This window comes from Salmo trutta, chromosome 4 (assembly GCF_901001165.1).
Source record: "Salmo trutta chromosome 4, fSalTru1.1, whole genome shotgun sequence".
NCBI lineage: Eukaryota > Metazoa > Chordata > Actinopteri > Salmoniformes > Salmonidae > Salmo > Salmo trutta.
In genome coordinates, this window is record NC_042960.1 from 12128810 (window position 1) to 12142360 (window position 13551).

At 43.0% G+C, this 13551-nt stretch overlaps 1 protein-coding gene across 6 annotated transcripts in view; it reads right to left on the reverse strand.

Moving 5' to 3' along the window:
* Window positions 1-13551, reverse strand: part of LOC115190948 (neurotrophin receptor-interacting factor homolog) — a 204524-nt gene that overhangs the window by 177702 nt on the left and 13271 nt on the right. The gene's annotated exons all lie outside the window — the stretch shown is intronic.

The window sequence follows — 13551 nt, forward strand, 5'->3', positions numbered from 1 at the left end:
GCACGTGCTTCACGGTTGGGATGGTATTCTTCGGCTTGCAAGCCTCCCCTTTTTCCTCCAAACATAACGATGGTCAGTATGGCCAAACAGTTCTATTTTTGTTTCATCAGACCAGAGGACATTTCTCCAAAAAGTAAGATCTTTGTCCCCATGTGCAGTTGCAAATCGTAGTCTGGCTTTTTTATGGCGGTTTTGGAGCAGTGACTTCTTCCTTGCTGAGAGGCCTTTCAGGTTATGTCAATATAGGACTTGTTTTACTGTGGATATAGATACTTTTGTACCAGTTTCCTCCAGCATCTTACATTTACATTTACGTCATTTTAGCAGACGCTCTTATCCAGAGCGACTTACAGTAGTGAATGCATACATTTCATACAATTTCATACATTTTTTTTTTTTTTTTTTGTGCTGGCCCCCCGTGGGAATCGAACCCACAACCCTGGTGTTGCAAACACCATGCTCTACCAACTGAGCTACAGGTCCTTTGCTGTTGTTCTGTGATTAATTTGCACTTTTCACACCAAAGTACGTCCATCTCTAGGAGACAGAACGCATCTCCTTCCTGAGCGGTATGACGGCTGCGTGGTACCATGGTGTTTATACTTGCATACTATTGTTTGTACAGATGAACGTGGTACCTTCAGGCGTTTGAAATTGCTCCCAAGGAAGAACCAGACTTGTGGAGCACTACAATTTTTTTTCTGAGGTCTTGGCCGATTTCTTTTGAATTTCCCATAATGTCAAGCAAAGAGGCACTGAGTTTGAAGGTAGGCCTTGAAATACATCCACAGGTACACCTCCAATTGACTCAAATGATGTCAATTAGCCTATCAGAAGCTTCTAAAGCCATGACATAATTTTCTGGAATTTTCCAAACTGTTTAAAGGCACGGTCAACTTAGTGTATGTAAACTTCTGACCAACTGGAATTGTGATACAGTTAATTATAAGTGAAATAAACTGTCTGTAAACAATTGTTGGAAAAATTACTTGTGTCATGCACAAAGTAGATGTCCTAACCGACTTGCCAAAACTATAGTTTGTTAAAACTTCTTATGGCTTGGGGGCGCTATTTTCACGTCCGGACGAAAAGTGTGCCCAGAGTAAACTGCCTGTTACTCAGGCCCAGAAGCTAAGATATGCATATTATTAGTAGATTTGGATAGAAAACATCGTTTCTAAAACTGTTTGAATGATGTCTGTGAGTATAACAGAACTCATATGGCAGGCAAAAACCTGAGAAAAAATCCAACCAGGAAGTGGGAAATCCGAGGCTGTAGTTTTTCAAGTGATTGCCTATCCAATATACAGTGTCAGGGGTCATATTGCACTTCCTAAGGCTTCCACTAGATGTCAACAGTCTTTAGAATGTTGTTTCAGGCTTCTATTGTGAAGGGGGAGAGAATAAGAGCTGTTGGAATTAGGGGTCTGGCTGAAAGCCATGAGTTGTTGATCGCGCGCAGCCGTGAGCACGAGCTCCATTCTCTTTCCTTTCTAAAGACAAAGGAATTGTCCGGTTGGAATATTATTGAAGATTTATGATAAAAACATCCTAAAGATTGATTCTATACATCGTTTGACATGTTTCTACGAACTGTAATGGAACTTTTTTGACTTTTCGTCTGAACTTAGTGCTCGCGTATTGTGCATTTGGAAAAGTGAACTGAACGCGCGAACAAAAAGGAGGTATTTGGACATAAATATGGACTTTATCGAAACAAAACGAACATTTATTGTGGAACTGGGATACCTGGGAGTGCATTCCGATGAAGATCATCAAAGGTAAGTGAATATTTATAATGCTATTTCTGACTTTTGTTGACTCCACAACATGGTGGGTATCTGTATGGCATGTTTTGGCGGCTGAGCGCTGTACTCAGATTATCGCATGGTGTGCTTTTGCCATAAAGCTTTTTTGAAATCTGACACAGCGGTTGCATTAAGGAGAAGTTTATTTTTAATTCTATGTAAAACACTTGTATCTTTCATCAACGTTTATGATGAGTATTTCTGTAAATTGATGTGGCTCCCTGCAAAATCAGTGGATGTTTTGGAGTCAAAACATTATTAAACAACGCGCCAATGTAAACTGAGATTTTTGGGTATAAATATGAACTTTATCGAACAAAACATGCATGTATTGTGTAACATGAAGTCCTATGAGTGCCATCTGATGAAGATCATCAAAGGTTAGTGATTCATTTTATCTCTATTTCTGCTTTTTGTGACTCCTCTCTTTGGCTGGAAAATGGCTGTATGTTTTTTTTGTGACTAGGTGCTGACCTAACATAATTGTATGGTGCGCTTTCACTGTAAAGCCTTTTCAAAATCAGACACTGTGGTTGCATTGTCAAGAAGGTTATCTTTAAAATGGTGTATAATACTTGTATGTTTGAGGAATTTTAATTATGAGATTTCTGTTGTTTGAATTTGGCGCCCTGCACTTTCTCTCGCTGTTGTCAAATCAATCCCGTTAACGGGATTTGAGCCCTAAGAAGTTTTAACAAGAAATTTGTGGAGTGGTTGAAAAACGAGTTTTAATGACTCCAACCTAAGTGTATGTAAACTTCTGACTTCATCTGTATTTGTTCAGCACTTTTGAAATGTACGACAGAATTCAGAACATGGGTCGTTCTTACAGTGTTCTCCGTGTACACCAAGTCAGAACCGTAAGATAAATAAAGGGGGCATATAAGCAGACAATGAAAGCTCTTACAATATTCAATGATTAACGGAATTAACACACATTATTCCGGAGCTAGCCAGCTGAAGAGTTCCGTCAGCCACTCGTGGGCTTTTCCTGAGCTAGCCAGCTGAAGTGTCTCCTGGGCTACATTCACCTATCCTGACCCGTTTTACTGCCGATGCGGAGCCCCTTCGGGCCTTCACGACTGGACCACCGACGTTATCTGCCCGAGGGAGTTATCCAACTGGCCCCTCCGTCGCGACGTAACCTGATCGCCCATTTGCGTCCCACTAATCGTTAGCTGTCTTATCGGCTGCGATCTGAATAGGTCTATCGGACACTTTTCTTGGGCCACTATAACTATTTTGCCAACTTGGACTGGTCCCCCCTTCCACACGGAACCCCACTAACCCACAGACGGAAACGCACGAGGTGGCTAAAAACAGACCTGCCTCCATCTTCCACCAGCTTGCTACCTATGGCCCGGCTAGCTGTCAATCTCACTGGACCCTTTGATCACTCGGCTAAGCATGCCTCTCCTTAATGTCAATATGCAATGTCCATTGCTGTTCTGGTTAGTGTTTATTGGCTTATTTCACTGTAGAGCCTCTAGCCCTGCTCATTATACCTTATCCAACCTCTCAGTTCCTCCACCCACACATGCTATGACATCTTCTGGTTTCAATGATGTTTCTAGAGACAATATCTCTCTCATCATCACTAAATGCCTAGGTTTACCTCCGCTGTATTCACATCCCACCATACCTTTGTCTGTACATTATACCTTGAAGCTATTTTATCGCCCCCAGAAACCTGCTCCTTTTTCTCTCTATTCTGGACGTCACAGACGACCAATTCTTATAGCTTTTAGCCGTACCCTCATACTCATTCTTCTCTGCTCCTCTGGGGATGTAGAGGTGATTCCAGGCCCTGCAGTGCCTGGCTCCACTCCTACTCCCCAGGCGCTCTCTTTTGATGACTTCTGTAACCGTAATAGCCTTGGTTTCATGCATGTTAACATTAGAAGCCTCTTCCCTAAGTTTGTTTTATTCACTGCTTTAGCACACTCTGCCAACCCGGATGTCCTAGCTGTGTCTGAATCTTGGCTTAGGAAGTCCACCAAAAACTCTGAAATCTTCATCCCTAACTACAACGTTTTCAGACAAGATAGAACGACCAAAGGGGGCGGTGTTGCAATCTACTGCAGAGATAGCCTGCAGAGCTCTGTCCTGCTATCCAGGTCTGTACCCAAACAATTTGAACTTCTACTTTTAAAATTCCACCTCTCCAAAAACAAGTCTCTCACCGTCGCCGCCTGCTATAGACCCCCTCTCGGCCCCTAGCTGTGCTCTGGACACCATATGTGAACTGATTGCCCCCCATCTATCTTCAGAGCTCGTGCTACTAGGTGACCTAAACTGGGACATGCTTAACACCCCAGCCATCCTACAATCCAAGCTTCATGCCCTCAATCTCACACAAATTATTAATGAACCCACCAGGTACAACCCCAAAGCCGCAAACACTGGCACCCTCATAGATATCATCCTAACCAACGTGCCCTCTAAATACACCTCTGCTGTTTTCAACCAAGATCTCAGCGATCACTGCCTCATTGCCTGCACCCGTAATGGGTCAGCGGTCAAACGACCTCCACTCATCACTGTCAAACACTCTCTAAAACATTTCAACGAGCAAGCCTTTCTAATCGACCTGGCCCTGGTATCCTGGAAGGATATTGACCTCATCCCGTCAGTAGAGGATGCCTGGTTATTTTTTTTAAATGCCTTCCTCACCATCTTAAATAAGCATGCCCCTTTCAAGAAATTTAGAACCAGGAACAGATATAGCCCTTGGTTCTCCGCAGACCTGACTGCCCTTAACCAACACAAAAATATCCCGTGGCGTTCTGCATTAGCATCAAACTGCCCCCGCGATATGCAACTTTTCAGGGAAGTTAGAAACCAATACACACAGGCAGTTAGAAACGCCAAGGCTAGCTTTTTCAAACTGAAACTTGCTTCCTGCAAGTCAAACTCTAAAAAGTTCTGGGACATTGTAAAGTCCATGGAGAATAAGAACACCTCCTCCCAACTGCCCACTGCACTGAGGATAGGAAACTCTGTCACCACCGATAAGCCCACTATAATTGAGAATTTCAATAAGCATTTTTCTACGGCTGACCATGCTTTCCACCTAACCACCCCTACTGCATTCAACAGCACTGCACCCCCCACAGCTACTCGCCCAAGCCTCGCCCAAGCCTCCCCCATTTCTCCTTCTCCCAAATCCATTCAGCTGATGTTCTGAAAGAGCTGCAAAATCTGGACCCCTACAAATCAGCTGGGCTTGACAATCTGGACCCTTTCTTTCTAAAATTATCTGCCGAAATTATTGCAACCCCTATTACTAGCCTGTTCAACCTCTCTTTCATGTCGTCTGAGATTCCCATAGATTGGAAAGCAGCTGCTGTCATCCCCCTCTTCAAAGGAGGTGACACTCTTGACCCAAATTGCTACAGACCTATATCCATCCTACCCTGCCTTTTTAGGTCTTTGAAAGCCAAGTCAACAAACAGATTACCGACCATTTCGAATCCCACCGCACCCTCTCCGCTATGCAATCTGGTTTCAGAGCTGGTCATGGGTGCACCTCAGCCACGCTCAAGGTCCTAAACAACATCGTAACCGCCATTGATAAGAAACAATACTGTGCTGCCGTATTCATTGACCTGGCCAAAGCTTTTGACTCTGTTAATCACCACATCCTCATCGGCAGACTCAGTAGCCTTGGTTTCTCAAACGATTGCGTCGCCTGGTTCACCAACTACTTCTCTGATAGAGTTCAGTGTGTCAAATCGGAGGGCCTGCTGTCCGGACCTCTGGCAGTCTCTATGGGGGTACCACAGGGTTCAATTCTTGGGCCAACTCTTTTCTCTGTATACATCAATGATGTCGCTCTTGCTGCTGGTGATTCTCTGATCCACCTCTACGCAGACAACACCATTCTGTATACTTCTGGCCCTTCTTTGGACACTGTGTTAACAACCCTCCAGACGAGCTTCAATGCCATACAACTCTCCTTCCGTGGTCTCCAACTGTTCCTAAATACAAGTAGAACTAAATGCATGCTCTTCAACAGATCGCTGCCTGCACCTGCCCGCCTGTCCAGAATCACTTCTCTGGACGGTTCTGACTTAGAATTTGTGGACAACTACAAATACCTAGGTGTCTGGTTAGACTGTAAACTCTCCTTCCAGACTCACATCAATCATCTCCAATCCAAAGTTAAATCTAGAATTGGCTTCCTATTTCGCAACAAAGCATCCTTCACTCATGCTGCCAAACATACCCTCCTAAAACTGACCATCCTACCAATCCTCGAATTCAGCGATGTCATTTAAAAAATAGCCTCCAATACCCTACTCAACAAGCTGGATGCAGTCTATCACAGTGCCATCCGTTTTGTCACCAAAGCCCCATATACTACCCACCACTGCGACCTGTACGCTCTCGTTGGCTGGCCTTCGCTTCATAATCGTCGCCAAACACATTGGCTCCAGGTCATCTACAAGACCCTGCTAGGTAAAGTCCCCCCTTATCTCCGCTCACTGGTCACCATAGCAGCACCCACCTGTAGCACGCGCTCCAGCAGGTATATCTCTCTGGTCACCCCTAAAGCCAACTCCTCCTTTGGTCATCTCTCCTTCCAGTTCTCTGCTGCCAATGACTGGAACGAACTACAAAAATCTCTGAAACTGGAAACACTTATCTCCCTCACTAGCTTTAAGCACCAGCTATCAGAGCAGCTCCCAGATCACTGCACCTGTACATAGCCCATCTATAATTTAGCCCAAAGTACTACCTCTTCCCCTACTGTATTTATTTATTTTATTTATTATTTTGCTCCTTTGCACCATATTATTTATATTTTAACTTTGAACTTTCTTCAAATTACAAATCTACCATTCCAGTGTTTTACTTGCTATACTTTATTTACTTTGCCACCATGGCCTTTTTTGCCTTTACCTCCCTTATCTCACATCATTTGCTCACATTGTATATAGTCTTATTTTTGTCTACTGTATCATTGATTGTATGTTGTTTTACTCCATGTGTAACTCTGTGTTTTTGTATGTTGTCGAACTGCTTTGCTTTATCTTGGCCAGGTCGCAATTGTAAATGAGAACTTGTTCTCAACTTGCCTACCTGGTTAAATAATAGTAGTTCGAGGGGGGACGGGTGGCTGGGCAGTTATCCCGGTACTTTAAAAAAAACACCTCTTTTCTAAAAACAAAATTTCATGAAATAAGTGTAAACTGTAGCCATTTATTTCCCTTTATAGTTTATTCGCCTTCCTTGCTAACAACAGCTAACTGTAGCCCATTGGCATTTACAGTCAATACAGGGAAGGCACTTGCATTCTAGCTTGCTAGCTAATCATAGGATGTTGCCAGCTTGCTTTGAATAATGTTTCAACTCAAACTGGCTTGCTAAAGTTAGATAATTAACCAACTCATTTCAACTCGGACAAAGATATGATAACTAACCCTGATTTGCCAGTTAGGTAGCTAGCTATCTAGCATTCAGGGGCTTTGTCTGCTAACCCAAAACAACATGCCATTTATCATAAAAGTTTGTGTATTTTCTAGGGCAATAATAAATGAAAGATGGTACTTGTCTACTATGGGTCTGGCAGCAAATAGCAAAATGTATAATCAAGCATTCAGCAACGTCCACAGCTGGTTGCATAATAACGATGTCAGCGTCAGCAGTCTGAATCTATTCTGTAGTTACAGTCCCTTTATTAGCATTTAAATTACTTCCAAACTAGAGAAAGTAATTTCTCACTATATAGTTGGTTTTGTAGGGTGTATATGTTTATTGAGTGATATTTCATTTAATTCACAGGCTACATACATCACCTTGTGGATTTGATGTTCAGCAGCATTGTGAGAACCCCCCCCCCCCCCCCCCCCCCCCCCCGAGTGAGTAATGCAAACCAGTCTGTGCCATGCTGGCACTCTGATTGGCTATGTTCAACCGTGTATTTACTGTTGGCTTCCATGACTGTACGGTGACAGTCTTTCTCTCTCTCCCTCTGTGATATAGGAGCTGGGTCAGATATAGGAGCCGAAGTCGGGCTCCTTCATGACCAGTATGTGTGAAGAGAGGGGCCTGGAGCTGATCATGCCCATCAGGCTTTGGCAAACAGCTCAAAAGTTGATTACTAATAAAACAGTACATCAAGTGTTTAGTAATATCACAGTTTCAATACGTGTCACTCAACTCTTCCTCATTTGTCTACAATGAGGAAGAGTTGATGGGGGGGGCTGTGTATTCTTCAAACATGTCATGGAACTCCTGTCTTATATGGCACAATATTAGCAGAACACAGCTTTGACAGTTAAATGTGAAGTATGGATTACTCTACATGGAACCGTTACACTTGAAAGATATCAAACCACTTGGTTTAGAATATCTACACAAGTTCAGTAATTGCACCCTTCATATTACTCTGCAGGCTACTGACCGATACAAAACCTCTTCCTGGAGGAAGCTTTATATTGGTCAGTAGCCTACAGAGTGGTATGAGAAGAGTGCCATCCTCCTGCATCTCACAATCGCCTGTAGTTATTGAACTCTGCCTGTTGGACCCATGGGTTGAGGCAAACTCTGTCATATCCAAGATGGAATGCCATGCACTCCACCCCTCCTGGCACCTGACTACACCTGTCCATAACCTGTAATACATTACATAGATGGAAGGGACTTCATCATCCATTGGAGACTTGAAGACAGAACCTCACCCAGAGAGCTGGGCATGTCAGTGTGTTAGACAGACAGACAGAACCTCACCCAGAGAGCTGGGCATGTAAGCGTGTGGTTAGACAGCCACATCCTTAGATTTGGCCAAATAGTTAGATAGCTGAAGTTGCACTCTACACACAACTTATTTGTATCACTTACAAAAAAAGATTGCAGTCAGAGTGCAGTATAACTACAGTATGCTGCAAATACTGCATCCACTGTTTTTTTATTGCAGAAATTTTGCCGTGTAACTGCAGCTACAGTGCACTGCAGTTATTCTGCAATTACTGTATCCAAAATACCAGTAGTTTTGCAGTGTATAGTCCAAAATACCACAGTCGACCCTTTTACTGCAGTTTCAAAACTGCAATCTTTTTTTGTAAGGGATTTGTTTGGTAAGTGTAGGCATACTGTCTTTACAAGTACACCAATATGATATTTACAGCATAAAATGTTTGTCTTTGTAACACGAACACAACGATTTTGGGGGGGATAATTATACAACGGGTAGTTCTAATCATGAATGCTGATTGGTTAAAACCACATTCCAGCCAGTGTCTATTCCACAAGTTACCACCGGCTAAATCTATGACATTAAAATGCCTATTTACTCTGTTCTATCTGACTGCGCGATCCACTGTCTCATCAGCCCAGCCAGGCAATTTATAAACTTTATCTCCACTATAAAAGGCATCTAGACATTATCTAATTTCTTTCAGACTAACATTTAGTTTTCAACAGTGGAGATTTGTATAAACCTTGCTGTCTGTCTCTGACATTTGCAACATTTTTTCGAAATTCAAATTCGATCTCCAGCTGTCCCATAGTAATGAACGTGTTGGGAGTTGGGACGAGACAGACAGGCCGGAAGATTTTCTCAGCCAGTTGAAATCATGAATCGTGTGAAAGGCTGTGGCAATATATCATTGTGTGACTCCAAGTTTACTTTGATATGATGGTTATTATATCAATATTTGTGCATAAAGGCGTTTTCACCTAATATTGTTTTGTCCACACTTGGAACGTTTACCGTCAAATTTGCTGTTTCCATCAGGCCTGTCCTGACATTTCTGATCCGACATGTACTTTACTCGTATAAAAAGGTTGGATGGAAACTTACTGGCTCTTCTACCTTGCCATAACTAATTTGACAGAGAAATATCAGCTAAATAAGAGCCAGCTGCAGCTATCACCAAGCTATGCTAGCTAGCTGCTTACAGCTTGGCTAAGCACAAGGTCAGCGCAGGCTTTAGCATACACATAAAACTTAATTGCTCCGCACCACCCTTGGTTACTGTTGCAACCTCGGACAACGTTTTCCCGGTATGCCCAATTCCCCATTCAACCACTAGCGAAATCCCCTCATGGTGATCTCAAACTGTGTTTCAAATACAATTAAATTAAACACAGACTACCCCTGGTTAATCAGGAAACTCTTGGGTATGTTGTGGTGGACTGTCATTACAACTACTTCACGGGAACCTGGATAAATTCTGTTTGTAGTGTAGCTAGGTAGCCACTGAATGGTTCTGAATCCACTGTCGGCATGAAGTCAAAGCTATAACCACTTTTGGAGCTAACTAGTGCTCTCAAATTGTATACTGATGTTGACAGCAGATGGGATTTGTATTCATAACATTGCTAACTTAGCTAGCTAACATATATTTTGAGAAAACAAGTGGTGGTCAATGAGACTGAGAGCAAACAATGTAACAAAAGTATAATTTTGGATAAAAAAATATTCCAACAGTCTGCATTTCAGGAATCACAGTAGCAAGTACTCCTGGTGCACTGTTAAATTATTTAGCCATGCAAACATTATATTTTTGCCACAGCCTTTCTTAGATGAGGTTTAACGGCTGTTGGCATTAAATAAATGTTGCATTATCACCACCTACTAGACTGGAGTATAACGCCCTTATACATTGCTTAAAAAAATAATATATAATAATATATAAATCAACAAATACCCTACCATCTAACCCTACACTCACTAAAAACCCACCATCCTACTCCACTATTTAAAACTATTTAGTGCTACCTCAGGCCAAAAGCCTGAAAGGATGGGACACCACCACTTAACACACCCTGTAACTCTCCTGATGTCAAGTCTCGCACACCCAAATATCTCTCTGCAGCTGCCACCACCACATCCATTTTCTGTTACTTACGTTCCATCCCTGAAGTACAGTTGATAACCATTGCTATAAATGCCAAAAATCTAATCTTACTGAAACATATCACTTCTTGGCCTATCCCTCTGTACTGGTAAATATCTACTACTCACACCACTCCTCTCAGGATCCCTCCCTCTTGACCCATCTTCCTCTACTTTCTTCACTGCCTCAGCATATGACAACTTCTGCACTACTCTAACCCTGGAAACCTCAACCTGCCACTCTCGCACCAGACATGCCCAGCCCCATGGGCACCCCTACAATTAACACATACTAGTACTTTCCCCAATGCTACACATTCCTTTGTCTCATGCCCTTCTGCACACTTCTCACACCTAGGAACCTCCCTCCTAGACTCTGCTGCCACATGCCCATAAGCTTGACACCTGTAACAACGTATTTTATTCGGCACAAAAGCTTGTACGGGATAACTTTTTTATCCTAACATCCCTTTGTCGGGCAAAGACTCAACATCAAAACTCAAAAAGGACAGACAACCACTCACCCATCTTGTCTGTGTCGCACCAAATGACGAGCATTACAAACACCGGGAATCTTCCCCTTCAGTTGGTCAACTTTCACATTTACCACTACCCCAGTAATCACATCTCTCAATGGCACCCTTTCCTTGAGAGCAAAACAATTCACCTCTCTTGTCCCCATTCGTTTAACACGAAGCACCTGCTCCCTCTGACCAGCAGAAACACAAACAATTATCACAACACCACTTTGCCATAGCCCTCACTGGCAATTTAAGCGTGAGCTTGTCCGAGGACTTGACGACAGTTAAAATCCATTGGAGCACTGCGATTGGTTACCCAAAATTCTGGGGCGGGGCTAAGTGAAGGGTCAATTAGCTGACCATCTTGAGATGGTCAGTCAGGGGAGAAAGGCCTCAACTTCAAAACTTTGTTCTCTTCATAGCAAAACTAGCTAAGCTTATCTCACTGTACTCACTACTGCCCTTGTTTGTTGTGATTTAATGGCAAAGAAACACCCACATCAAATCAAGGGATGGTTGGTGCCATTTAAGATGAGAGAGGATCATTTTTTTTATGATCATGGCCTTATTTCTATTACAGCATATTGGATGACCGTCATTCGTATTTTATTAATCCAGCTCAATGTAACATCGACAGGTTTAGGATACTACATGATACTCAAATCTTCCCTATACCCATCATGAGGTTGCTACAAAAGGTCAAGAGAAAAATGAGAGTAATCCAGACAGTTGACACATTTAATACTGCCTTGCACACTCTTGCCTGCATCTAGCTGATCTAGGGTGTAGTCATTAGTCCTACAGTTGCAAATTAGAGTTTCTTTTGGACAAATGTTGGTATGGTTCTCCCCGTTTCGTTCTGTTTTCTTCCGTTTAAGAAACATTTTTCAACAGAACCGGCGGAATGAATACACCCCTGATCACCACAAACACAGTTCCCTTTCATAGCAGCTACATACAAAAAGCATGATAATTTGCTTGTATAATTCCTACTCACATCTATGAGCTCTCGTTCTATCACCAGTTCCCTTTGCTTGTGGACTTCAGTGCACAACATAACAGCTGTATGTGACTAAGCGAAAAAAAACTTTCCAAATCAAACCTTCATTCCATAACTGCTAACCACTACACACAGCCTACATAGTTGTCACCTAACGTCATAGTCAACATGGCTAGCTACTAGAACGTATGCGTTAATAAACCAGCTACAAACGTTACAGTGTACAGCAAGCAGTTTAGCAGTTACACCGGCGGGCCCCGGTGGCAATAAATTAATAAAACCAAAAGCTTACCTTGACTTGGAAGAATTCCAGTGTTGGATAGCCATAGCCAGCTAGCTAACATAGTATCCCTCGCTGTTTGAGCCGGTGTTTGAGTAGGCTAAACTAGCTAGCTAACTGCATTCACTAGTTAGATAACTGAAAAAATATATAACAAAATATAACTAGGTCTCTCGCTCTTACTTCTCTTTCATTTTTGAAGAAATTAATTTGTTAACTGTTCAGAGGGGCCTCCCGAGTGGCGCAGTGGTCTAAGGCACCGCATCGCAGTTGCTAGCTGTGCTTCTTGAGATCCTGGTGCGAGTCCAGGCTCTGTCGCAGCCGGCCGCGACCGGGAGACCCATGGGGCAGTGCACAATTGGCCCAGCGTCATCCAGGTTAGGGGAGGGTTTGGCCGGCAGGGATGTCCTTGTCCCATCGTGCTCTAGCGACTCCTGAGGCGGAATGGGCACATGCACGCTGACACGGTCGCCAGGTGAACGGTGTTTCCTCCGACACATAGGTGTGGCTGGCTTCCGGGGTAAGCGGGCAGTGTCAAGAAGCAGTGCGGCTTGGTTGGGTCGTGTTTCAGAGGACGCATGGCTCTCAACCTTCGCCTCTCCCGAGTCCTTACGGGAGTGTCAGCGATGAGACAAGACTGTAACTACCAATTGGATACCATGAAAAAGGGCAAAAAAACTGTTCAGAGGAGGACGGAAACTAGCTGTCCTCCGGCTACACCATGGTGCTACCCAAGAGAGTGCTGTTGAGGCTACTGTAGACCTTCATTGCAAAACAGTGTGTTTTATTCAATTATTTGGTGATATGTGAATATATTTAGCATAGTTATCTAAAAATGATAACTTTTTATTGTTTCACTATTTGTATTTTTATGAAATTCACTGAAGAATGTCCTCCCCTTCCCCCTCTGAGAAGCCTCCACTGATCAAAACACACCCCCAAGACAACTCTCGTTGCCTTCAGTCATGGCTAGCATTTCTTAATGCGCATTGATGAAAAACAATTCCAAATCAGGAAGTGCAGTCACCCTTTAAGACTAAATTAATCAAGACCTGGGACCAGATCCACAAAGAATCTCAGAATAGGAGTACTGATCT